At 44.0% G+C, this 27,698-nt stretch overlaps 1 protein-coding gene across 5 annotated transcripts in view; it reads right to left on the reverse strand.

The window, feature by feature from the left end:
- Positions 1 to 22,687, reverse strand: part of STMN4 (stathmin 4) — a 45,321-nt gene extending 22,634 nt beyond the window's left edge. For 4 of the 5 annotated variants that reach the window (XR_011031309.1, XM_068280095.1, XM_068280102.1 and 1 more), the window contains exon 1: positions 2,429 to 2,510. The gene's annotated coding sequence lies outside the window, so the exon portion shown is untranslated. Of the gene's footprint in view, positions 1 to 2,428; positions 2,511 to 22,584 lie in introns of those variants that run through there. The other variant, XM_068280100.1, reaches the window with a different exon arrangement.
- Between the last annotated feature and the right edge of the window lie 5,011 nt (positions 22,688 to 27,698).

Raw genomic sequence — 27,698 nt, forward strand, 5'->3', positions numbered from 1 at the left:
TTGTTCATAGTATTCAATATCTGGGGACCCTCATACTACATAGAAGAGATAAAATCGGTCAGTGATTGGCCAATCATAATTGAAAGTGAGTACCCGGCAAACAAGATGACAATCTCTGGGACTGGTTTGCAGCATACAGGGCCGCTTCCAGGGGCGTAACTAGAAATCACTGGGACCCCCTGCAAAACTCTGGTCGCCCCCCTCCCCCCCACCCCCCCCCAGCTGTCCTTGCTGGAGAGGGGAGTGTTGATGGTAGCCCAAGGTGAGGGAGGGGGGAGTTGGGCCACCCTTCCTTCTGCTGTTTGTAGCAGCTGCTCTCCCTCCTGCCCCTAAAAATGGCCCTGGAGGGCCCTATAGCCAAAGGCCCCCTTCAGGCCCCCTTCAGGCTTCTCCTCCTAAAGGCCCCCCTGCGACTGCATCCCTTGCAGGGGCTATTTGTTACACCCCTGGCAGCTTCTATCTAAGGCTTCTCGTGCAGAAATCATGTTTGATGCCAGACTTTCTTCAATTCAAATTTGAACCTGAATTTTTAGTTGTAAGCTTTAAATGAATAAAGGTACACCTGCCAAATCATTGCAGTGCTTCTAATGAGGCCTCTCTACTTTAATGTCTCCTTTCCTGTAAAGAAAAACAATGGGGCAGATTTTTTAAGACCGACACAAGGACCATTGGAGCACAGCAGGCGTAGACAGGCAGCTGCTCACAGCGACCAATCAAAATCCTTGATCTTGGCAGCTGCTGCACTCTTGCTCTGGCTGTGTTAGCTAGCGTTTCCCATGCACTGCCTGTCATAAACCTGCCCCCGTGGTAATTGATATTTTCCTGCAGCCCCGATTGCAGGCCCTCAGATAAGCCCACACACATGACTACAGCTCTCCCCATGAAACGTTATTCAGCTGGTACAAGGATGGGTGTTGGCCTTACAGCTAAGGATGACATCATTCTCAGTGCAGCACTAAATGGGGCAAAATCATCCCTTAGAGGGTGAGGTCATATGCCAGTGAGTTCCAACCAATGGCCTGGTAGTAGCTGACTGAACTGCAGCAGCCGAGATCATGCTGGGTATTGTGGTTCTCCAGAACATAGAGAGCTGCTGGGTTAACCTATTCTGGCTTCAGAGAAGATAGGTACTTCCTACAGATGTAAAGCGAGCCTGAGGCCATTTAAGAATGCCGGGAAAAAAGCAATGCAATAACACACAGCAACCAATAAATGAAAGTCAGATCAGCCGTGGTTATTGAATGGCTTGATGCCGGTGATGTAACTAAAAAGCTTGGGGCCCCAGTGCCAGTTTTACGTGGGGCCCCAAGCACTGTATTGATATGGAGCCACAAAACCTTTCAAGAACAGCTGCCAGAGCGTCAGAGGGAGTTAATCAGAGTAAGGAAACAGTTTGTTAAAAGGCAACTGAAGTGAAAGGGATATGGAGGCTGCCATATTTATTTCCTTTTAAACAATACCAGTTGCCTGGCAGCCCTGCTGATCTGTTTTGCTGCAGTAGTGTCTAAATCCCACCAGAAACAAGCATGCAGCTAATCTAGTCAGATCTGACAATAATGTCAGAAACACCACATCTGCTGCATGCTTGTTCAGGGGCTATGGCTAAACGTATTAGAGCTAGAGGATTAGCAGGGCTGCCAGGCAACTGGTATTGCTTAAAATTGAATAAATATGGCAGCCTCCATAGCCCTCTCACTACAGTTGTCCTTTAAGATTAGCACTATGCAATGCACATCTAGAGGTGTTCATTACCAGCATAGCACCAATGAAAGCTAATAGCATTGATGGAGGGCCCCTAGTGGGCCCCTCTGGTCCAGGGTCCCTGGTGCGCTCACAACCTCTGCATCCCCTGTTGCTACGCCACTGCTTGATGCTGTAACCATGACCACATACAATACATAACACTTCTATTATATGGTCAGTGATAAGATATTGTATGGGGTACATAGGGGCACTGCCATGCTGCTGGTGACCGTACACTATGCTGGCAGCTGTATATACAGTGTCTGGTATATAGTACCCACCTAACCACTGTACCTGGCCAGCCCTACCGAGCACACCAGGTATTACCCACACAGTGCCATACCTGTATCATGGCCATTACAAAATGTCACACAATTTGTGGAACAATCTAAATCTATAATCATAATAATAAACAAAAATAATAATAATAACAACATCATAATATATTTCTAATATAAAACAGGGCATTACATACTGGTTGGCGTTTCGGAAACCACATCACAAAACTGACCCCAAATGCATTCTTGGGAAACTCCTAAATTCCATCACAAGCAAGCATCAAAAGGATAAAGAAATAAAACAGATTGCTACATAAAAATAAAAAAATATGAATGACATGAATGCTTTGAACCACCCACAGGTAGAATACATGTAGCTCTTATATGGAATAGTTTGCTGCACTCACCTTTGTCTGCTAGGAGACTGTGCTTGTACCAGCTGTACTCCCTGAATTAAATCTCTCAGAGCTGCTGCTCAACATCAGTACCACTACCCAGGCTCTCCCCATGACATCACCTCTGAGCTCTCTGATTGGCTGGGCTGCGCCGCCCTGCGATTGGCTAGCATCTTCTGGGAAAGCTCAGTAACACGCTCCATATAGGAAGAGGATGATGTCACTTAGAAACCCTCTCTCTCTCCATCACACAGCAGCACCACAAAAAAAAAAAAAAAAAAAAATAATGGCAGGGAGTATGAGGGAATGCACCTGATGTGTATGGCCTGGAATATCAAGTGCAGAAATGTTTATTGAGATTGGGAATAATAATCGATGTCTGGTGAATTATAACCTATTTTGTGATAACGTGAGCTTTCTGGAAGGAATATGATCAATGAGTCACATTTTTGGCACGTTTAGGAATGAAGATGAGCTGTTCTTGCCATATGCTCATCTTCCTTTCATCTGCTTCTCTCAATGGTCTTATTTTTCTGACATTTTTGTAAGGAAACGTACAAAGTAATTCGGGGAGAATGTGAATCGAGCTTATGCTTAGTACACACGACGCAATTTTCTGTCAGATTGACGGTTGAATTGATTATTTCCAACAAGTATGATCTGGATGTAGATCGTTTTTCTGATCGTTTTTGATAGACGTAATTAGATAATCGATCAGAAAAACGATAGGGAATCAGATTTAGACCTCTTGCACACTGCAAGTGATTCCGATTCAGATTCCGCTTTTTAATCAGTTTTTACATCCGATTCAGATTCAGATTTGCAGTTTGCTCCCTGCACACTGCAAATCGTAATCTGAATCGGATGTAAAAACTGATTAAAAAGCGGAATCTGAATCGGAATCACTTGCAGTGTGCAAGAGGCCTGAACCTGTTGAAAGTGATCGATTAGACCAATGGTCCTCAAACTAAGGCCCGTGGGCCGAATGTGGCCCCCCTAGGGCTTTTTTACCGGCCCTCCACACACAAAATATATTACTTATAGATGTGGTCAGCTACATCTTTAAATATTGGTGGTCTGCATATAGAATAGCAGTGCTGACACCACCCTTCAAAATTGGAGCCAGAAAGCAGTTATTCGCTAGTTTCCAATCAAATTCCACATCAGGTGACACTGCTGTCCAATTGGACTGCAGGTTGTCGCCTGGGTATGCTTCACTTTCTGGCCCGCAAAGACTTCTACATTCTTTTTTGTACACTCCGGCCCCGCAGCAGTCTGAAGTATATTGACCCGGCCCTCGACCCAAAACGCTTGGGGACCCCTGGATTAGACTGTCAATCTGAGGCTGGGTTCACATATGACATAGCGCTTAAATCCTGCGTTTTCCGCAGGTGCGTTTGAGTAATGCGTTTTTCATGCATTTTGCATTTCGCAGTTGCGAATCGCAAGTGCGTTTTTCTATGTGTTTTCGTGCATTTTAATGCGTTTGCAGTTCACTAATGAAAAACGCATATGCGGGTTTTATTTTAATTTATGTAAATCACTAGGAAAACAACAGGAAGCGGAAACGCATCAGAGATCTTTACTTTTTAATTAAAAACGCAGCAGAAAACGCATGAAAATCGCAATGCCTATGCGTCACCATAGACCAGGGCCGGGCCGAGGCATAGGCTGGAGAGGCTCCAGCCTCAGGGCGCAGTGTAGGAGGGGGAGCACAATTCATTCAGCTGTCATTCCTAATTGTGTATGAAGCAGAAAGAAATAAGAAAAGGGGATACATGGCAGTGACTGCAAGCCAGATAACTAGAGATTAAGGTGTTGGGGAGGTTGGGGGCCCTGTGGCTCTCTTAGTGTAATAGCAATCAGTGTGTGACAGCTGGGGTGGGAGGGATGGAGGGGCGCACTTTGGTGTCTCAGCCTTGGGTGCTGGAGGACCTTGTCCTGGCTCTGCCATAGACTTTCATTATGTGCGTTTCGGCAGCCAGCCTGCATGTTATGCAACACTACAATTGTTTGCAGAACGCTTAATGTAAAACGCAGGTGCAACGCTGGTCCTTCTGCGTCCCATAGACTAACATGCATAAAACGCAGTGTTTTACGCTGCGCTAGAGTTTCTGCCATGTGTGCACCCGGCCTCACAGAAAATTGCATTGTGTGAACTAAGCATTGGGATTGTAATGTGTGTGGGCTATAAGGAATTTAGGTAATCTAATGCCTGGTGCACACCATTCAATTTCCCATCAGATAGACGAGTCGAATTGATTATTTCCATATAGTTTTTCTGATCGATTTTTCAATCACTTCTTTACAAAATGTTATATATATATAGTGTGGTGGGGGTGTCTCAGCACCTTGCAGGGAAAAAAAATATAGGAGACAAATACGGGAGCCCAATAGTGTAGTATATTAGTATGCAATTGAAAAAAAGGAATTTCAATAAATTACTACTCACAAAAGGGGGTTGAAAGGGCAACCAACCGTAGGAAGCAGATGGAGACCATAAACCCGACTCCACTCGGGGTAGTCCCAGCCGGGACCTGGATGTGGTCGCTCTCCTTGGAAAAGTAGGGACAGGTGTCCACTGTGGGGCACCCACAGGTGGTCTGTCACCACCCCTCAAACACTGATTGTTTGGGGGTATAACTATGCACAATTGAAGGTAAAGAGGCGCCCTGGTTGAAATAAAAGCATCTAAAAACAGCTTAAAATCGAGGAAATAATATGAGGTGGCTTACCTCAATAACGAAATCCTTGTATGTGACAAAAGATTTTTATTTAGCACAGGCAACGCGTTTCGCGGGTCTAAGCCCGCTTCATCAGGCCAATAAAAGTATCAAATGAACAAGTCGATATGGCAAAGGGAGCCTCTTTGCCATATCAACTTGTTCATTTGGCACTTTTATTGGCCTGATGAAGTGGCCTTGGACCCGCGAAACGCGTTGCCTGTGCTAAATAAAAATATTTTGTCATATACAAGAATTTCGTTATTGAGGTAAGCCACCTCATATTATTTCCTCGATTTTAAGCTGTTTTTAGATGCTTTTATTTCAACCAGGGCGCCTCTTTACCTCTAATTGTGCATCTTTACAAAATTGATCAGAAAAATGATCGGATATCAAATTGGACCTGTCAGAAATAATCGTTGCGACCCGTCTATCTTTTGGGAAATTGCATGGTGTGTGCCAGGTGTAAGGCTAGTTTCAAATTGGGGCATTGCATTGTGAGCTGATATGATTGAAGCGCAATGCAGGGGAAAGTGGCATTGTGCATTACGCATGCCATGTGATGCATACAGAGAATGATACAGTACATGAAAGGTAGGCTGCACTGCAACTGTATGGGCTGTTTCCCACTGCAGGGGACTTTGCGACGATTGCGCATTGCCGGCAGGGCTGGTTGTAGACTTTTTGCTGCCTGAGGCAAACTTGTGAGGATGCCCCCCCCCCCCCCCCCCGAAATGGAATGATCCCACGGCCCCGACAATTTGCAACGCATGTTATAGCTGCTGTGAACCCCCCCCCAAAAAAACCCTCAGTATAGGTAGGTAGCCAGTTATAGGTGCACCCAGTATTATTATTATTATTTTTTATTGTATTTATAAAGCACCAACATATTATGTAGCGCTGGACAATAAATATATACAATGATACAAGGATGACAGACATGACAAGGTTATACAACATAGAACATGTTTATACAAGGCAAAGTTATACAAGTATTGGTAGTTAGGTACAGTTGTCCCCAGTATAGGTTGGCCAGGTACAGTTGTCCCCAGTATAGGTTGGCCAGGTACAGTTGCCAACAGTATAGGTTAGCCAGGTGCAGTTACCCCCAGTATAGGTTGGCCAGGCACTCTCTTCACTTCCTGTTTCTGCCTGGTGCTACCCCCAGACTGCTGCCACCTGAAGAAGTCACCTCACATGGCATCATGGGCGTACTGGGCCTGATTGCCGGCGATGTCTTCCTATCGGAGCAATTATACTGCAGCATTTGCAATCATGTAGTGGTTGCGAAATTGCTGCATGTTTTGCTTTGGGAACGATTGTGAAAAATCACGGCAAAATCGCCAAAAAATAGATTTGTCAATAATTTTTGGTGTGAAACAGCCCTAAACACACACATTGATTGGTACGGCACAGCCTGTCTCACGTTATTCAGACAGATTTCCTCGCATAGCTAATGCAACAATGCAAATGTCGCATTACCATTTAATGGGATACATTTACTGCGCGTTTATATTTTCCAACACAATGCAAGGTGCCGGTGTAATTTAAGCGGACCTGAACTCAGAACTTCCTCTCTGCTCTAAAAGATAAGCAACAGCATATAACCTTAAAAGAAAAAAATACAACTTACAGATTACTTCCACAGAGATGCTGCAATGTGGTTGCTTACTGGTTTGCTGGGAACACAAAAAGAGTTAATCTCCTATGTTAACATATTACTTCAGAATTCAGTAGAGTAGGCAGAGAGCTGACAGCTCAGATTTCACTGACTCATTCATTGCAGATAAGGGGGAATTAGACAGGCTGTTCTCTAGCAACACACACAGGCAGGGCCGGCCCTAGACTTTTTGCCGCCTGAGGCAAATTAATGAAAAAACGCCGTCCCCCAATAGGTAGCCTGAAGGGGGTAGCGGGCAGGAAGGGGGTACTGTGCACTGTGGCGGGGAGGGGGCCGGACCCCCCCTCCCTCACCTGAGTCCCCCGATCTGCGCTCCCCCTCCGGCTATTAATGCGTCCATTAATATCAGGCAGCGGGCGGGGAGGTTGGACTCACCTCTTCCGCGTTCCAGCGTGCGTTCCACTCTCGTCACTTCCTGCAATACCGTCCACTTACAGTACAGTGGGCGGCATTGCAGGAAGTGACGAGGGTGGAACGCACGCTGGATCGCGGAAGAGGTGAGTCCTACTTCCCCGCCCGCTGCCTGATATCATTAATGGACGCATTAATAGCCGGAGGGGGGGCGCAGATCGGGGGACTCAGGTGAGGGTGGGTCCGACCCCCTCCCTGCCACTGTGCACAATACCCCCTTCCTGCTCGCTACCCCCTCCAGCTCGGCGGCCCCTCTCTCACGCACGGCTGGGGAGTTGCTGCCCTTCCCAAATCTGCCGCCTGAGGAACCTGCCTCACTCCGCCTAATGGGCGGACCGTCCCTGCACACAGGGTAGACAATGGATTTCTCTGTGTTTTCCTTCTCTCCTGTGCAAGAGTTCATGTCTGCTTTAACTCCACATAAAATAAAAAATGTAAAGGCCCTTTCACACGGAAAGCTGACAAGCTTTGAAGTCACCGCCTGTGTAATAAAAAAATAAATAAAACGTATAAATGTATACCTCAGTGCGTACGTACGAAAAGGGCGTCGGGAAAAAAGGGCGCGTGGTATAAACGATAAATGGAAAATATCGTTTATAGAAATATTGTGTAGAATTTCGTTTATAAATAGTGTTTTAAGAATTTATAAATCACTAAATAATGTGTATGAGATCGGCAATTCTTAAAACGTTAATCTTCCCTATTTGTAAAGTGAAACTTATATTTACGTTTATTAAAAACCCTCCCTGTACCTATCCCTAACCCCTAGACCCCCTGTTGGTGCCTAAACCTAAGACCCCCCTGTTGGTGCCTAAACCTAAGACCCCCCAGTTGGTGCCTAAACCTAAGACCCCCCAGTTGGTGCCTAAACCTAAGACCCCCCTGTTGGTGCCTAAACCTAAGACCCCCCTGTTGGTGCCTAAACCTAAGACCCCCCTGTTGGTGCCTAAACCTAAGACCCCCCAGTTGGTGCCTAAACCTAAGACCCCCCAGTTGGTGCCTAAACCTAAGACCCCCCTGTTGGTGCCTAAACCTAAGACCCCCCTGTTGGTGCCTAAACCTAAGACCCCCCAGTTGGTGCCTAAACCTAAGACCCCCCTGTTGGTGCCTAAACCTAAAACCCCCTATGGATAATAATGTTTTACAGACATTAATAAATAAAAAATGTAAAGAAAAAAATGTAAATTATTTTTTGGGGTGGATAATAATGTTTTAGAAATGTTTTAGAAATAGTGATTTAGTATCTTCATAAACGTTATTCGTCACGGGCTCATTTTGTAAACTTAAATCATCACAAACATAGTTATAAATCCTTAAAAATCTCCGGGCGCCGTTATAAATCCTTAAAAATCTCCGGCGCCTTTTTTTCCCTGTTCAGCGCCCATTAAACGATATTTATAATGGAAGTGAATGGGGCGCCCTTTTTGTCCACTTGTCTCATGCGCCCAAATCTACTGCTTCCTACCTCAGTACCACAAAGTAGGTGAAAAAGTACTATCAAATTTATTTTGAGCATTTTCTCACTTGCTGATGGTTTAAAAAGCATTTTATTGAAAAGTGTGAAAATATTACCTAGGAGAAAAGTCTGGAGAAAAAGTGAATTGCATATGGGCCCGTATGTCTCCGCAGTCCTCTCACCACAGGATTCTTCATTGTTTTAGAGGTAACAGAAGTATGATTTTTAATTTATATTAAGCCGTTTCTGTACAGAAGCTGATGTAGGGGATGTAGTTTCCCAGAGATATCTGCTGAGATCCTGTGGGCTGCATCCTGCTCTTTCTTATGTGGGAATCTGTCGTGCGTGGGGGAATTACTTCCCCCACCAGTGATGTAGCCGTGTGAGTCAGTCTGACGGTTTTACAACACGGTGCACAGTGTCCTCTCATTTGGTGAACTCAAAGGCACTCCACAGGCTTCAAACTTGCGTTTGTAGTTTATTGAGCTTGGACACCCTTTATATGTTACAGGTCACCTGACGAAGGGTCAGGTGACCCATACCATGTAGTGTGTGCCATAGATACATAGTTATTTGGGTTAAAAAAAGACATACACCCATCGAGAGATAAAATCCCTGGATCAACACCACTGGGCATGATCTAGTAATTATAGCCATGGATGTCTTTCAATGCAAGGAAAGCATCTAAGACCCCTTTAAATGCAGATATAGAATTTGCCATAACTACTTTGTGGCAATTTCCACATCCTAATCACTCTTACTGTAAAGAACCCTTTCCTAAATAAACGGCTGAAACGTTTTTCCTCCATGCGCAGATCATGTCCTCTAGTCCTTTGTGAAGGCCTAGGGACAAAAAGCTCACCCACTAAGCTTTTATAATGCCCTCTGATGTATTTATACATGTTAGTTAGATCCCCTCTAAGGCGTCTTTTCTCTAGACTAAATAAACCCAGTTTATCTAACCTTTCTTGGTAAGTGAGACCTTCCATCCCACGTATCAATTTTCTTGCTCGTCTCTGCACCTGCTCTAAAACTGCAATATCTTTCCTGTAATGTGGTGCCCAGAACTGAATTCCATATTCCAGATGTGGCCTTACTAGAGAGTTAAACAGGGGCAATATTATGTCAGCATCTCTAGTTTTTATTTCCCTTTTAATGCATCCCAAAATTTGATTAGCTTTAGCTGCAGCGGCTTGGCATTGAATATGATTATTTAACTTGTTGTCGATAAGTACTCCTAAGTCCTTCTCCAAGTTTGATGTCCCCAACTGTATCCCCTTTATTTTGTATGGTGTTAGACCATTGGAACGAGCAAAACGCATGACTTTACAAGTTTCAACAATTAATTTCATCTACCATGTATGTGCCCATATAGCCATCCTATCCAGATCCTGTTGCAATATGACACTATCTTCCTGTGAGTTGATGATTCTGCACAATGTTGTATCATCTGCAAAAAAATAGCAACATTGCTTTCTACTGCATCTACTAGATCATTAATAAATAAATTGAAGAGCACTGGACCCAGTACTGACCCCTGTGGGACCCCAGTGCTAACAGTCTCCCATTTTGAATAAGATCCATTGACCACAACTCTTTGCTTTCTGTCCATTAGCCCAGGGGTGCCTAGCCATTTTGTCACTGCAGGCAAGAAAACCTGTGGTGCGCCTGCCCCCCTGACACCCACCCATGAAAATAATCACAATGCGGCAGCGTTTCACTAGAAAATAATCGTAATGCGGCAGCGTTTCACCAGAAAATAATTGTAATGTGGGCAGCGTTTCACCAGAAAATAATCGTAATGCAGTAATGTTTCACCAGAAAATAATCATAATGCAGCAGCGTTTCACCAGAAATTGCACTTAAAGGGAACCAAAGACGAAGCCCCCTCTTGTATTTTACCATATATATCAGTGGGAACATTAGAGAAAACACCTACCTTGCTGTCTGTTTTATCCTTCACTGTTCAGCTTGCTTCTAATCAGCCCTCATAAAATCCCCAACTGAGCATTCAGTCTGGCTTTGCTCAGGAATATTTATAGCTCAGTCTGTGTTCTCTCATGTCTTTTCAAGTCCAAGCCTGCCCCCTGCTGGCTCTGCTCAGGAATCATTATAGCTGAGTCATTATAGCAAAGCCAGACTGAATGCTCAGTAGGGGATTTTATCAGGTCTGATAAGAAACAAGCTGTGCAGTGCAGAATGAAACAGAAAGCATGGTAGGTGTTTTCTCTAATGTTCCCACTGATCTATATGGTAAAATACATGAGGGTGCTTCATCTCTGGTTCACTTTAATGCGGCAGCATTTCAGCAGAAATCACACGTAGTGTGGGCAGCAATTCACCAGAAAATACACATAGGCAGGGCTCCTCTTCCCCGCACCCTTCCCATTAGTTCCCCCTAATACCCCTGATACCTGCCTGCACCTAAAAGAAAAAAAAACATTTACTCACCTGCAGAAGACTCCTCTCCCGGCCTCCTTTCAGAGAGCAGCAGCTCCCCTGATGATCTTTGTGCAGCAACTCCGGCTGCAAAACTCGCGTGCTGACAGGCATAGCAGGGCTACGGGAACATTGCGCCTGAAGCCCTGCACTGGAGACAGAGATAGCACAGAAGGAGGCAGAGGTGGCACAGGGGGACTGAAGGAGGCACATGGAGACAGAAGGAGGCACAAAGGGAGACAGAAGGACAAACGGGGTCAGACATGGCACAAGGAACTGAAGGAGGCACAAAAGGGACAGAAGGACAAACAGGGGGTCAGACATGGCACAAAGAGACAGAAGGAGGCACAAAAGGGACAGAAGGAGGCACAAAAGGGACAGAAGGAGGCACAAAAGGGGTAAGAAGGATGCACAAGTCACAGAAGTGGCAGCTGCCTGCAACTTACACTAAGTAGATGCTGCAGAAGCAAGTAATAGAACACCCACAGGGGTGGGGCTTAGTCAGGGGGTGGGGATTCATTTGGGGCAGGGCTTCATCCAGCAACATGGTGCCCCCAGGACCAATGGCACTCCAGGCAATGGCCTGTACTGCCTATGCCTAAAGGCTCCCTTGCATTAGCCAGTTCCCTATCCATGGATGCACACAGACTCCTCCCCCAGTCATAGCAACCTCATCATTTGCACCAGACTGTTGTGCGGAACAGTGTCGAAGGCCTTTACAAAGTCCAAGTATATCACAACCACAGCATTCACAATATCCACATTAGCGTTCACTACCTCATAAAAGCTGAGCATGTTAGTCAAACAGGACCTGTCTTTACTGTCCAAGCTCAATAAAATACAAATGCAAGTTTGAAGGCCGTGGAGTACCTTTTTTCTACAAAACGTTGAATTCACTGGGTGGCAGGAGTGGTGTACCTACAAGAAAAGAGCACCGGCTATTGCTACCTAATCCAAGGTATAGCATAACCGGGTCCCAAGGATTGTTTGTGAAGTTCTCTCATTTGGTTCAGTGGGTTCTGGCGAGGCCAAGCACTGGAATAATTATCCCAGAGAAGCAATCCATGGGCCTCACTACACTGGGGCACGCTGGGGTGCTGACCCCTCCCCCCCATGAAATGGCTCTTCCCCTCTGAGTGCCACCCTTGCTCAGTAACATAAAGTTAACTGTTTCCAGGCTCTAACAGTGAATACTGAACAGGATAGGGTCTGTAAAAAACTCTCCAAGCCAGCCTGAGTCTATGTAGGCATTAAGTAAACCAAGTGTCTTATCTATTTGCCATAAATACCTCATAATCCTTGCAAGATCCTTTGTAATTAATGTATCTGGATGACACTTATATTTACAAAAAAATCTATCTAAAGGTGGCCATACATAGTACAATGTTTTCATTTTTTTTCCGATTAGATAATTTCATTCGATTATTCCTACCAGGCCCTAGGCAGCTGCCTTAGTTGCAGTGGTGTAACTGTGGCATAACTACATGCCCCCCCCCTTACATTGCCTCCCCTTGGTGCTCTTCACACCCTGGGGGCCCATCTCACAGGGGTCATAAAACAGGTGCGGCCATCATGCTCTTCACACCTATAACAAGTGTAGCCACAAAACCACCTGAAGTATAGTCCCCTGTATCGGAGGAATGGAAGGTTAGTAGTTGGGGTCCCCCCACAGCTCTGGGCCCTAGGGATGGTCGTAATCAGGTGATTACGATTACGCAAAATTACGTGTAAATTTACGCAATTACGCAAAGCTCCCATACAAGCTATTGCTACCACAATGGCTACATATGCTAAAGAGAATAGAGGGTACAAGTCAAATAAGTAATTTTTCAAAAAGACCTTGTAGTTTTTGAGAAAATAAAAATGCAAAGAAAAATGGATTTTAACCCATTCAGGTTCCGTGGTTTTCACGAGAGAAATGTTCACCTCCCATTCATTAGCCTATAACTTTATCACTACTTATCACAATGAACTGATCAATATCTTGTTTTTTCCGCCACCAATTAGGCTTTCTTTGGGGGGTACATTTTGCTAAGAGCCACTTTACTGTAAACGCATTTTAACAGGAAGAATAAGAAAAAAATGGAAAAATTCATTATTTCTCAGTTTTCAGCCATTATAGTTTTAAAATAATACATGCCTCCATAATTAAAACTCACGTATTGTATATGCCCATATGTCCCGGTTATTACACCGTTAAAATTATGTCCCTATCACAATGTATGGCGACAATATTTTATTTGGAAATAAAGGTGCATTTTTTCCATTTTGCATCTATCACTATTAACAAGTTTAAAATAAAAAAAATATAGAAATATTTCATCTTTACATTGATATTTAAAAAGTTTAGACCCTTAGGTAAATATTTACATGTTTTTTTTTTTTTTATTGTAATGTTTTTTTTTATTTATAGTAAACATTTTATTTGGGTAGTTTTGGGAGGGTGGGGGGTAAACAATAGATTTATAATGTAAATGTGTGTTGATTTTCATTTATTTTTATTTTCAGGTGTAGTATTACTTTTTGGCCACAAGATGGCGGCCATGAGTTTGTTTACATGACGTCACTCTAAGCGTAACATACGCTTAGAGTGGCGCATCAGGAAGGGAACGGCCAGAAAAGGCGCAGCTTCCGAGAGAAGCTGTCGCTTTTTCAGCGGGGGAGAGGAATCAGTGATCGGGCTTCATAGCCCAATACATTGATTCCCTGACTACCGAATCCGCGGCCGGGAGTGCGCGTGCACGCGCGCGATCGGCCGCGAGGGCGCGCGGTAGCGCACATGGTTTCTGGACGTAGTTTCTACGTCCAGAAACCAGAATAGGTTAAACTCAGTAAAATGACAGTTTAAAAACGTTTTTTCTTTGTATGTCTATGTAACGGTCGGTGTAACACAGAGAGGGTCTGATTACCGGTGATCTGCAGTATCACCGAGAATGCAGAATATACCCGATTATTGATGATCTGCAGTATCACCGATAATCAGATATATCTACTAACCTCTGGACACCTGAGAGATGAGAGTGTTTGGTGCAACAGTAAAACAGCACCTCAGGAGGAGGTACAGAAGCAGTAAGGAGTACTGCACAGAAGTATGTACCTTCCGTAGTCCTAGATTCTCCCGGGGGAGGCGCTAGGCTGAGAGTAGGAAGGACAGAGCGTGAGTGATACCAATGAGGGGGTGTCACTAACAGGTCTGGGAACTGCCTCTAACAGTAAGGCCAGTTCTCGAGGTCAGACAAGCCACACACAGACAGATAAGGTACAGGATCAGAAGACGGTAACGTAATCCAATAGACAGGCAGGGTTCAGCAACGGTTATCAGAGGTAGCGAGGTACAGAGTCAGAAGGCAAATACAGAGTTCAGGTACGAGCAGGGTTTGGCAACAGGATATCAGAATAGCAAGGTACAGAATCAGAGTTCAGAGTAATAGTCAGGCAAGCAGAAGGTCATAACAAATAATACAGTTCAATAATTTCCTAACGCTAAGGTGTGAGGTCCGTGATCGTCAACACCTTTGGAAACTATGCTAGAACACAGATACGAACAAGGCCTGAGTGCTACCACGTAGTGATCGCAACGCCAGACAACCAGAGAATGACCAGCACCCTGTCTCTCTGCGCGCGCACGTGTCCTCCTAAACCAGTGTGGACTATCAGTCCCAGCCACACCAGTCATGTGTTGTAATGTTGTTGCTGCATGGGATGCGGAATCCGCCGCCACGCTGTCTGAGCGTGCGGCGTTTCCTCTGCATCCCGCCCCACTGAGAGAAGCGGACCTATGCGTACAAACCGCCGCGTCCGACGCGGCGGTTTTTCCGTGTTCTGCTATGCCAGCCGCGGAAACAGCCGCCTCGTCCTGCGTCCATGCGGCGGCTTTTCCGCGTTTCTTCACAGTTTAAAATTAATTTTCTAAAAAAAACTAGGTGGTCTTTTTGAACATTTTTTTTTTTAATTCCTACCCACTATTCTCTAACATATGCAGCAATATTGGTAGCAATAGCATGTATGGGCGCTTCGATATTCATCGCCAAAGTCGGCACGAAATGACGCGTAAATTCATGCGTAATAACGAATGCTTAAAATTAACTACGAAATGAATTACACTTTTCCCAAAAATTTTGCATGACGATTACGATGCGTAATTGCGCATAGGCGTAACTTCTGCTCATCACTCCTGTAATTGCAGGTGATGCTCTTCTATAGTTACACCCAGCTTAGTGGCTGAATGGAGTAATGGTTAAAGAGACTCTGTAACAAAAATTTCATGATTTGTTCTACCATCCTACAAGTTCCTAAACCTTTTCTAATGTACTCTGGCTTACTGCAGCACTTTCTACTATCACCCTCTCTGTAATAAATCAGCTTATCTTTCCCCTGTCGGACTTGTCGTCCTGTGTCTGGAAGGCTGCCAAGTTCTTCAGTGTTGTGGTTCTGCTATGCACTCCCCCCTCCAGGCCCCTCTATGCACACTCCCGTGTGTGTTATTTACATAAGCCAGCAGCGTCTCTGCTTATCAGTGAAAGAGAGCTGGATAAAAATCCTCCTCTGTAAAGCTCAACACACACCATACAATCTTGGTTGTACAGATTTACCAAATCTATGTAGTATAAGGGCCAACAGATTGAAAATACCTTGAATTATTGAATGGATAAGCTCTTATATTACATGAAAGTGGTAAGATTGAACAATCAAGATTGTATGGTGTGTGTTGAGCCTTAGGCTGTGAAATTTGCTGGCTGACACATACTGAGGAATTACAAACACAGGCACAGGCAGAGTTGTCTGCAGGAAGCCTGTCACTTCAGTGTGTGAGAGCTGCAGGGGGAAGAAGGTAAACACACAAATGATCTCTTGAGATTCAAAAGGAAAGCTGTATTCAGCCTGCTTGTGTATGGATGCATTTTCTATGTGTGGACATACTGTACATCATCCTACTTCCTGTTTTGGTGGCCATTTTGTTTGTTTATAAACAAACTTTTAAAAACTGTTTTTGACTACTTTTAATGCGGCGGAGAGTGGCGAAATTGTGACAGAGGGGAATAGGAGATGTCCCTTAACGCACTGGTATGTTTACTTTTGTGCGATTTTAACAATACAGATTCTCTTTAAGGGCTCTGCCTCTGACACAGGAGACCTGGGTTCGAATCTTGGCTCTGCCTGTTCAGTAAGCCAGCACCTATTCAGTAGGAGACCTTGGGCCAGTCTCCCTAACACTGCTACTGCCTATAGAGCGTGTCCGAGTGGCTGCAGCTCTGGCGCTTTGAGTCTGCCGGGAGAAAAGCGCAATATAAGTGTTCTGTGTTTGTTTGTTAGTTGTCTTGTGCATGATCCAAGGTGAGAAATATAAAAAACAAAAAATACAGGAGAGACAAACAAAGATAGGGGAGCCCAGCCATGTAACAGCGAGAGAGGAAGGGTGTGTTAGTTAAAGAGACACTGAAGCGAAAAAAAATTATGATATTATGATTTGTATGTGTAGTACAGCTAAGAAATTAAACATTAAGATCAGATACATCAGTCTAATTGTTTCCAGTACAGGAAGAGTTGAGAAACTCCAGTTGTTATCTCTATGCAAAAAAGCTATTAAGCAGGCCATACACTGGCTCGATTCACGGCCGTTTCGACAGCAGATCCGATCTTGGGATCGGATCTGCTGCCAATCGCTTGCGCTAAACGCACCCGCCGATCCGATTCCCTCCCGAAATCGGATCGGACCGTCGATATCGCCGTGCGGGAAATTACCCTCGATCGCCCGGCGGTAGGAGCGCGTCGCTTGCGGCGTACGATTCGGGCCCGATCCGAGCATGTATACATTACCTGAAGCTGGCTCCGGGGTCCTCTTCTCCTCGCTGCACCGCATTTCCGCATCTCCCAGTGTACGCTTATACTTCCTGTGTCACTCCGGTGACCAGGAAGTTGAAATAGAGGGCGCTCTATTTGAACTTCCTGGTCACGGAGTAACACAGGAAGCGCCGGGATGGAGCAAGAACAGCAGTGCGGTGCAGTGCAGAGAAGACGCCCGGGAGCCAGCCTCAGGTAATGTATACGGGGGGGGGGACAGGCGGCAGGAGCAGCTGAACAGATTGTGATCGGTTTCAGGCTGAAATCGATTCACAATCTGTTTGCAGTAAAGGCAGCCATACGATCCCTATCTGATCAGATTCGATCAGATAGGGATCTGTCAGCTGGTCGATCTAATGGCACATCGACCAGTGTATGGCCACCTTTAAGCTCTCCGACCAAGTTAGTCGTGGAGAGGGCTGTTATCTGACTTTTATTATCTCAACTGTAATTGAACTGTTTACTTTTCCTCTGCTAGAGGAGAGTTCATTATGTCACAGACTGCTCTGAAAGACTCATTTTGAATGCTGAGTGTTGTGTAATCTGCACATATTATAGAATCATGCAATGTTAGAAAAAACACTATATACCTGAAAATAAAAGTATGAGAATATTTTCTTTGCTGCTAATCTTCTAGTAATTATTCATAGTACACAACCAATTCATTATATCATATATTTTTTTTCGCTTCCGTGTCTCTTTAAGAGTAACTTTATAGTGCCAGCATGTTCTGTGGTGCTGCACAACAGAATACAAAGTGTAACAATACAATATAAACGACACAACAATTAACAATCAAAGACAATGGTGGAGTACAACCGATACAATGAACAAATCAATTACAGATTTTTATACAGGGGTGGGAGATATGTATGCAGATTACACAGCATTGAGAGACAAAAGGGAGAGAGCCCTGGCCAATCGGCCTTGCATTCCATTATTATTTAGCATCAACATCTTCCGCAGCGCTGTTCAGAGTATATATTGTCTTGTCACTTAACTGTCCCTTAGAGGGGCTCACAATCTAATCCCTATAATAGGCATATGTCTATGTAGTGTATGTATCATAGTCTAGGGCAAATTTAGGGGGAAGCCAATTAATGTATCTGTATGTTTTTGGGATGTGGAAGGAAACCAGAGTGCCTGGAGGAAACCCACACAGACAGAGGGGAGAACATACAAACTCCTTGCAGATGTTGACCTGGCTGTGATTTGAACCGGGGCCCCAGCGTTGCAAGGCAAGACCACTACACCACCTTGCTGCCCTAATGACATAAGGGGTAGGACAATAGGGGAAGTGAAGCTGTGTTTGAGATGGTTAAGTGGTGGTCAGTGCCAAAGTGACATGAGTTTTTAGATTGCAATTAAAAAGGACTGTGTGTGAGTGGCGGATGTGATGAGGGAGGGAGTTCCAGAAGAGGGGAGAGGACCGAGAGAAGTCTTGTAAGTGGGAGTGAGAAGAAGAGGTGACCAGACAGGAAAACAGGAGAATATTGTTAGTAGGGTGCAGATTGTATGCAGGATGGTTTATTTAAATAAAAAGGAGCAGGGTGGGAAAGTGCTTTGTAGGCGAGTGGCAGGATTTTGAATAGTATCCTGTGTGTGATTGGCAGCCAGTGAAGGGTCTGAGAGAGTGGGATAGGGCTCGGTCTTCTTCTGGAAACAGGAGGACATGAAGGAGGAGATTGCATTGAGAATGTTGGGGACAAGGTTTTAGAGTAGCCAAGTCAAGAGCCGAGAGGCAGATTTGTTTTTTTAACAATAACATTTTTATTACATTTTTACTGAGAGGTAGATTTAGGCAGAGAAGGAGAGGCCCAAGGACTAAGCCTTGGGGAACTCCAACAGTGGGGGAACATGGAGAGAAGGTGGTTCCAGAGTGAGTGGCTCTGGAGGTTCTATCTGCAAGATAAGCAAACAGATGAGAATGAGATGAGGAAAGAGCCTAATGTTTCGGTGCAGGGTCCCCATAGCATGCGGTGCAAAGCCTCCTGAGCGGCGTAACGCTCAGGATGTTTAACAATACCAGTTGCCCGCCAGTCCTGCTGATCTCTCTGGTCAGCAGCGTCTACATCGCATACCTGAAACGAGCATGCAGCTAATCTTGTCATATTTGTCATAGACATCTGATCTGCATGATTGTTCAGAGTCATTAGAGGCAGAGGATCAGCAGAACAGCCAGGCAGTATGTATTGCTTAAAAGGAAATAAACATGTCAGCCTCCATATCCCTCTCACCTCAGGTTCCCTTTAAGCAAGCTATGGCAATGATGTAATCAGTGTACAGAGGTGACACTTGCTATGTATTCAGGACCTTGGACAGCGGTCTGAATGAGGCAATCCTGCTGTCTTCAGCACCATGGCCAGTTCCCAGTGAGCTTGGCAGGCAGGGCTGTGACTTTGGTGTCCTCAGTGTCTGTCTGTAATATTGCAATGATTAGCTGCATCCCACAGTAATGTGAGCCCCGCTTGCTGCACCACCCTGGAGCATGAATAATTCAACACTGCAGCTATTTTACCTCATACCCCAACATGTGTCATTAGAAAACAGAGCTCTGCTAAAGTATATCTCCAGGCAAAACTATTAATATTATTTATAAAGCGCCAACATCTTCCTCAGCGCTGTACAGAGTATATTGTCTGTCACTTAACTGTCCCTCAGTGGAGCTCACAATCTAATCCCTACCATAGTCCTATGTCTATGTATGTACTGTGTAGTGTATGTATCGTAGTCTAGGGCCAACTTTAGGGGAAACCAATTAACTTATCTGTCTGTTTTTTGGATGTGGGAGGAAACCAGAGTGCCCGGAGGAAACCCATGCAGACAAGGGGAGAACATACAAAAAAAAAAGAAAAAGAAAATTGAAGGATATACTGTATTTGTTAAAGAGGAGCTTCAGCCTAAACACACATACTGTAATTGCTGTAATTAAGTTAAATTAGTTATGTTAATTAAAATAGATAGGTAATATAATCTCTTACCCACCATGTTTTGAAAGAACAGGCAAATGTTTGATTTCATGAGGGCAGCCATCTTTTTGGTTGAAAGGAGGTGAGGGAGCATGAGAAACAGTTCCAACTGTCCTGTGTGCTGAACACCCCTCCCAGTTGCTAGGCAACGTGAACAACAACATAGGAAATCCCATCATGCTTTGCACCGCATCAGGGGAAAAATGCCCGGGCAGTTTTCTTTGATGGGGTGAAGCTTAGCTTTTGTGCAGCTAAAAATAAGGCTTAGGTAAGAAAAACTAAGTTCTGATGCTGTGAAACTATTAAAGAAACACCAAGCCTTTTCAGTGCTGCTGAGTAGATTTTTAGTCTGGTGGTTCACTTTAAGTTGCTTTATACATTACTAGATCAAAGCCCGCCTGTTTAAAAACGAGCGCTAGGCTTTGGCTGCTACCCCCCTCCAACTGCATTCCCACCGTCACCGCCGCAATGCCCGCAGGTCAGCGCACAAATACGTGCATGGCCGCGATGCGCACGCACATGCCTTCCCCCCTGCACCTATCCTCCTGTGCTGTCCCAACTCCGCCCATGTGCTACGAGCTAGCCAAAACGCAAGGGCACAGGTACTCAGGGGTTTTATTATATAGGATTGATAACTGCCCAAAAAAGATATACCACAAACTAGAAAAATATTTGCTGGGTTACCTGGGATTATTATTATTACTTATTGTATTTAGAAAGCGCCAACATTTTAAGCAGCACTGGACAATAAATAGGGATACAATGTAAACAAGGGGTGACATACAGGGGTAAACAAGGGGTGACAGTTATGCAACAGAGCACAAGGTTATACATGCAAACAGAGTATAACATGCATGGTCATGTGATTTTACAGAGACCCAGCATATCACTTAGCGAGCCCCAGTTAAGGAAAACAACCACATAGCACATTATTTGCTAAGCAGACTTGACCTTGAAAATGCTGAACAACAATACAGTTCCCTATTCAGTTAAAGGTTAGGCTAAGTTCACACTTGTCTGGCACAGATTGGATCCGTTTGAAACGGATCCGGTTTGGTAAAACATTTTTTTATTGTTTTGTGTAATTGTAGCATATGTTTCCAGTCTGTGGAAATGTATGCCCGTGTGTGTGTGTGTGTGTGTGTGGGGGGGGTCAAACTGTAGTGGGAAGCAGCCATGACGGGGGTGACAGCGGTCGGTGGGGAAGGGGGTCACCCCCCACCTCACCTGGGTCCCCTGTCCCCACACCCCTCTAGCTATTAGCACATAAGTTGTTAAAATGTTAAGGCAGCGAGCGGGGACACTTCCTTCTCTCCTTGCGTTCCACAACTCGCTTCTTGACTTTCTGCAATGTCGCCCTCTATACTTCGGAGGGTGGTATTACAGGAAGTGACACGGCGAGCGGAGGAAGTAAGAAGAGAAGGTAATCTTCCCCGCTCGCTGCCTTAACATTTTAACAAATTTTGCACAGATAGCTGGAGGGGTAGTGGGGACGGGGAACCCGGGTGACCGCTGTAACCCTGTCCTGGCTGCTACCCCCTCCAGCACAGGCTGACACAGAAAATTGATCCGTTTCTGTGTCCAAAGCTACCTGTAGAGGGGGATCTGTTTTCCTATTGCCTGCCACTACCCCTCCATGTATCCGGATCCATGTGCGGTCCGTGAAAATCCTGCAAATCCGGAACTGTCCATTCAGGTTTTTTAAAACGGATCCCCCTGAACACAGATCAGGGATGGTCGTAGTCAGCCAATTTTGCTACACTAGAACTAAGCGTAGTTTTACGCAATTACGCTTTGCCAAACTACGGCTTCGAAATCATATATTCGCTTCGTATGCATTTCGTAGACTACGCGTTAAAATACGCAATTACACGTAGTGCGAAGCGTAGTGTATGCGGATGCTTATGCCCGTATGCAGAAAATTTTACGCATTAACTCCTCAACTCTTCTATGCGTACATTCTCCTTTCTAATGCATACATTTGTAAAGCATACAATAGCAATCAGAAAATTAGACACGAGTAACGCTTCACTAGGCAATACACATGTTAACTACGCATAGTGGGCGTAAGCTACGAGTAGCGGTACTTCACTACGCGTAAATTCGTAAGCGTAGTTTTGAAACTTCACCTTCGAACTACAATGCGTAATTCGCACTGGCATAGTTTCTGCTTATCTCCGTTTTTTTGTTAAGCGAAAAAGCTGCTATTTTTAACATTGGTATCCATGGCTCCATTTGTGATCCGGGCCAAAAAGCGGAGCCACGGATATGTTTTTAATACAAGTGTGAACCTACTCTTAGACTCTGTATAAAGGAACTCTATATGCACTTACTTTCTGCAGCCTTTCAAATTCCAACTTTCCCATTGACTACAATACCTATTGCAGATGCAGAAATTACTTAAATTCCATGGAATATTGGCAACTCATTCTGAATCTTCTCATCCCTGGTCACAGTTCCCTCATAGTTTGCTATTGGCTGGGCTATTGATTCAGGTACCATCTGCATTGCTGCTGAGAGGCTATTTGTAACATGAAGAGATAAAGAAGCATTTGCAAGGTGAAGTTTAAGGCCAGGTGCACATTTTTGGCACTGATCTCTTAAAGGGACTCTGAAGCATTTTTTAAAATAAAAAAACAGAGACTCACCCAAGGAGAATGAAGGCTCTGGGTCCTATAGAGCCTTCCGTTCTACTGCCGGTGTCCGCGTTCCCTCGCAGGCTTATTTTAAAAAAGCGCTTCAGATTCACTTTAAAGTGTCCTCAGGCTCCAGTCAATGTCCAATCCATTTTCACCATTTCTTCACTACTAAATGTAAGTAAAGCAGGAGAATTGTGTTATTTTACCCGAGCGTAATGCAGTGGCTTTCTTCCTGCTGACACGGCTCACATCATTTCCCACAGGGCCAATTTAGAATAAAATGACACCAAAGGTTGAACAATTTCGGTAGCAATCTGTCAGCAAAGAGTCAGGTGTCCGTCTCCATTCAAGGTAATAAGGAAGTTAGAATTCTGATTGGTTGTTCTTGTTTCATTATCTTAAAGGACAACTGAACTGGGAGAGCTATGGAGGTTGCCTTATTTATTTCCTTTTAAATAATACCAGTTGCCTGCCAAGCTTACTGCTTTCTTTGCCTGCAGTAATGTCTGAATCACACACCTGAAACAAGCATGCGGCTAATCCAGTCAAACATTTGCTCAGCATGCTTGTTCAGGGTCTGTGGCAAAAAGTATTGGAGGCAGAGGATCAGCAAGGCAGCCAGGCAATTTGCGTTGTTTAAAAAGCAGCCTCCATGTTTCTCTCATTACAGGTGTATGTTAAAGAGACACTGAAGCGAAAAAAAATTATGATATAATGAATTGGTTGTGTAGTACGGATAATTACTAGAACATTAGTAGCAAAGATAAAATTCTGATATTTTTATTTTCAGTTATACAGTGTTTTTTTTTAATATTGCATCATTCTCTAATATTTGCAGTTGACACACTATTCAGCATTCTAGATGATTTTACAGAGCAGACCAGTGAACTTTTGACCTGTCCTATGGAGAGAAAAATAAATTAGAATGACTGACAGTTGAGATAACAAGTTTCAGAAGGGTCCTATAGAGCCTTCCTGTTCTCCTCCCGGTATCCGCATTCCCTCGCAGGCTTATTTTAACCTCCTGAGGACTGCAGGGCTAAACCCCCCTAGTGACCAGGCAATTTTTAGTATAAAAGGCCACTGCAGCTTTAAGGCCAAGCTGCAGGGCCGCACAACATAGCACACTAGTGATTCCCCTCCCCCTTTTCTCCCCACCAACAGAGCTCTCTGCTGGTGGGGTCTGATCGCTCCCCCATGTTTATTTTTTTTTTATAAATATTTGTGTTGCAGCTTTTTTTTTTTTTTTTTTTTAAAAACCTCTTCCTTTAAATCCCTTCCCTCCCTCCCTCCCCACAGCCGGCCAATTACGGCGATCGGCTGTCATAGGCTTCTGCCTATGAGAGCCGATCGCTCTCTTGTCCCCCAGTTGACACACTATTTGCAGTTGACACACTATTCAGCATTCTAGATGATTTTACAGAGCAGGCCAGTGAACTTTTGACCTGTCCTATGGAGAGAAAAATAAATTACAATGACTGACAGTTGAGATAACAAGTTTCAGAAGACAGAGCTCTCTGCGACTTTGAAATTCGTGGAGCTCAATGGCTCTTTTGCATAGATAACAACTGGAGTTTCTTAACTCTTCCTGTACTGGAAACAATATGAGACTTATGTCTCTGCTCCTAATGTTTTATTTCTTAGCTGTACTACACATACAAATCATTATATCATATTTTTTTTTCATGGCAGTGTCTCTTTAAGGTTTGCGTGAATGAGAGGTCTTGTCTTGTGGCCTGTGATGTCAGAGCATAGAGTAGGAACACTCCGATAGGCAGCTCAGTACGTACCAGCAATTCACCTGCTCTGTCACAATACAGTAAGCCTGATTACTAAACTACTACTGAAGAACATAAGTGGTCTGACAACCCTGACATGGATTACCAGTTCTGCTGTAGAAGTTACAGAACATGCAAGGAGAAAAGGGAAATGGTAAATCACCAAATTAAGCGTGTAAAATGTATGTAAAGAGCTAATTGGTCAGAGCAGGATCATCCACAAGGCAACTTAGGCAGGTGTCTAGGGCCTAGAGGGTGTCAAGGGGTTCAGTTGTTACCTTCTCTGACTCATCTCCACTTCAGATCGCCCAAATGACAAGGCACTAAGTACTCATCGAATGATAAAAATGGCCCATTTTTTTGCCCCATCCCTGGAAAAGACACTATTGCCCATAAAATGTTTCCTCCTACAAAGATCAGCATGAAGCATGGTGTTAGGTGGATAGAGGGACAATACGGGGGTTTCATAAAGGAAGTACTACAATGAGGCCATGCATAATAATGAGGCTAAGACAATAAAAATAAATCACCAGCAGCACCTTCCCTCCGTATGTCCATTTTTTAATCCATGCATATTTTGTCACATGAAGGGGTTAGAAGGTCATTGTGGTTGCTGTATCAATTCAGCTAGTAGTAACACATAATAATTATCCCTGGCATTATAAAGAGTAATACCATAGTTCGTAACAGAGATTAGGAGTCCATTATGTAGCTATTGTTATTTGGCCAGAATAAGTATGAGCTGTTACTGACCATTTCTGTTCCAGCTATAAGTGCAAGTCCCACACACAATACAAAAAAAAGATTTGATTTTGCTGCAATTTGATAAAAACAATGATTTTTCCACAATTCAATTAAAACAGTGATTTGTGCACTTTTTTTTATAGGAGCTAGAAATCTGAACAAATTTCCTGTTTTCTTTTTTTTTATTGATACAAGTTGATCAGGAATGGCATTTTTCCTGATCAATGTTTATAAAGATCAAATGGTATAGGATAGAGGCAAGACACAGAACATTTATATTTCAGCAGCCACTAAGGCACGCTCAGTAGGCAGTAGCAGTGTTTAGGTAGCCTTCCCCAAGGTCTCCTGATTGAGCAGGTAGAGCTGAGATTCAAACCCTGTCAGAGGCAGAGCCCTTAAAGGGAACCTTAACTGAGACAGATATGGATGTTTCCTTTTAAACAATACCAGTTGCTTAGCAGTCCTGCTGATCTCTTTGGCTGCAGTAGTGGCTGAATCACACACCTGAAACAAGCATGCAGCTAATCCAGTCTGAGTTCAGTCAGAGCACCTGATCTGCATGCTTGTTCAGGGGCTGTGGCTAAATGTATTAGAAACACAGGATCAGCAGGTGATTCAGGCAACTGGTATTATTTTAAAAGGAAAAATCCATATCCTTCTCCGTTTAGGTTCCCTTTAAGGATTTGTAGCATAAAAGCCAACTCACATTGGCTGGGATTTGAACCCGGGTCTCATTGTGCAGTGGGCAAGCACCCTAACCGCTGTACCACAACAGTACTAACTGAAGCTGGCCTAGCATTTACCATTTATGCTCAATACAAGAAAAAAAGTAGATAGTAAGTCGATCGATAGATAGATAGATTTTTTTGATTTATAGATAAAATTAGCATTTTTAGAGTTTTTAATAATTTTACTTCAGAATTGGGGAAAAATTTAACACGTGTGTAATACATTTGTAAGATTTTTCAAATGTTACAATCAATCAGAAAAACGTATTGTAATTCTTAAAGGACCACTATCACAAAAAATTGTAAAAATTAAAATATATGTAAACATACAAATAAGAAGTATGTTTCTTCCAGAGTAAAATGAGCCATAAATGACTTTTCCCCCATGTTGCTGTCACTTACAGGAGGTAGTAGAAATCTGACAGAACCAACAGGCTTTGGACTAGTCCATCTCTTCATGGGGGATTCTCAGCAAGACTTTTATTCTTTATAAAGTTATTCCCTGAGAAGGATTTATGCAATAATGCTGGCTAACTTCCATGCTTGATGCACATTGGATTGGCAGTTAGACAGAGCAACTGCCATTTACTAACTGTTTTTTGAAAATAAACAAAACCTTGGGAATTCCCCAAGAGAAGATGGGCTAGTCCAAAACCTGTCAGTTCTGTCAGACGTCTACCTTTTACTGTAAGTGACAGCATCATAGGAGAAAAGTAATTTATGGCTCATTTTACTCTGGAAGAAACATACTTCTTCTCTGTATAGGTTTACATGTATTTAAACTTTTACCATTTTTGCGACAGTGGTCCTTTACATTGAAAAGAAACATAAAAAAATAGCATGGCATGTAACCACCTTGAAGAGCCCCTCAAGTGTGAGAGGATATGGAGTCTGCCATATTTATTTCCTTTTAAGCAATACTAGTTTCCTGGCTGCCCTGCTGATCATCTGCCTCTAATACTTATAGCCATATATCCTAAACAAGCATGCAGCAGAGCAGGTGTTTGACTGGAGTTTGACTAAATTAGCGGTATGCTTTTTTCAGGTGTGCAATCAGATGCTACTGCAGGCAAAGAGCAACAGGAATGCTGAGCAACTGATATTATTTAAAAGGAAACACATATGGCCACCTCTATATCCCTTTAAGTTCTAGTGTCATTTAATGCAGGGTGAATTACAATCAATAACAAAATATATTTTGAAACCATTGTCTGGAGTTTCTGACTAGGTTGCAGTTCTGGCTTGCATGGCAGGGTCGGATAATTCTGCATAAGGCACCTGGTGGGCAATGAGCACTGGACCCCAGATGAACAAGGCAGCTGTGGGTGATAACCACCGAGCCATCACAGTGCCTGTTAGTTCGTACTGTATACTCCATCTTTAGAAAGCAAATATATGTCAGATCCATAAAGGGTTAACCTTTAGCCAACGCCTTGCCGTAGAGGGAAAAATTCTCTATTGGCTTACGATGACATCATATCGTTCACCAAGGACCAATGAGGGTACGTGTTGCAGGAACCAGCCCCCCTTCTGTGAGCCAGCCCACCATCAGTCCTGACTTTTTGCTGCAGCGTATAATGACATCATCCTAATGATCAGGTAGCTTGTTAGCGGTGGGGCTATTAGAGCAACTGGGTGTTGGATCCAGCTGCATCAGACATGTCTGACATCAGGGGGGTCTCCAACAGGCACTGCAGCCCCCCTCCCCCTCCAGTCCTTCCAACTGGAACCCTCCTCTTAGAATTTGCCATTGCAGTCACAGTGTATGAGCTCAGCATTACATTATGTTCTGCTTATGAACACAACACAGCAGCTCTGCTATGTGCACCGCTCATGCCGTCATCCCCAGGTGATGTCATTTCACAGAAAATAA

This window comes from Hyperolius riggenbachi, chromosome 4, assembly GCF_040937935.1.
Source record: "Hyperolius riggenbachi isolate aHypRig1 chromosome 4, aHypRig1.pri, whole genome shotgun sequence".
Taxonomy (NCBI): domain Eukaryota; kingdom Metazoa; phylum Chordata; class Amphibia; order Anura; family Hyperoliidae; genus Hyperolius; species Hyperolius riggenbachi.